We start from the raw sequence: 976 nt of genomic DNA, 5'->3' as shown, positions 1-976 counted from the left end.
AATGTTCGATTACCTTTTGTGCAATAAATAACGATCACTACCACCTAGTATTTGTTCTCGCATTGGGATCTCTTTTGTGGTTGGGCGCGAGATGGACACTTCGGATCTTGGCCTAGTGGACAACGACGCCTAGATCTACCGACAGGGAGGATCTCGGTTGCCTCCTCGGCGACTTCTTGTCGGCCACAACCATATCATTTGGGCGGTTGGTTCATAATGAATAAGGATAATGTACAATTACCTTTTGTGCAATAGATAATGTTCACTACCACCTAGTATTTGTTCTCGCATTGGGATCTCTTTTGTGGTCGTGCGTGGGATGGACACTTCGGATCTTGGCCTAGTGGACAACGACGCCTAGATCTACCGGTAGGGAGGATCTCAGTTGCCTCCTCAGCGACCTATTGTCGGCAAGAACCATATCATTTGGGAGGTTGATTCATAATGAATAAGGATAATGTCTGATTACCTTTTGTGCAATAAATAATGCTCACTACAATCTAGTATTTGTTCTCGCATTGGGATCTCTTTTTTGGGCTTGCGCGGGATGGACACCTCGTATCTTGGGGTAGTGGACAACGATGCCTAGATCTACCGGCAGGGAGGATCTCGGTTGCCTCCTCGACGACCTCTCGTCGGCCACAGCCATATCATTTGGGAGGTAGGTTCATAATGAATAAAGATAATGTCCGATTACCTTTTGTGCAATAGATAATGCTCACTACCACCTAATATTTGTTCTCGCATTGGGATCTCTTTTGTGGTCGTGCGCGGGATGGACACTTCGGATCTTTTCCTAGTGGACAAGGACACCTAGATCTTCCGGCAGGGAGGATCTCGGTTTCCTCCTCGGCGACCACTCGTCGGCCACAACCATATCATTTGGGAGGTTCGTTCATAATAAATAAGGATAATGTTTGATTACCTTTTGTGTAATAGATAATGCTCACTACCACCTAGTATTTGTTCTCGCATT

Source organism: Triticum aestivum, chromosome 1B, assembly GCF_018294505.1.
Source record: "Triticum aestivum cultivar Chinese Spring chromosome 1B, IWGSC CS RefSeq v2.1, whole genome shotgun sequence".
Classification (NCBI taxonomy): Eukaryota; Viridiplantae; Streptophyta; class Magnoliopsida; order Poales; family Poaceae; genus Triticum; species Triticum aestivum.
This window is presented reverse-complemented; position numbering follows the sequence as displayed.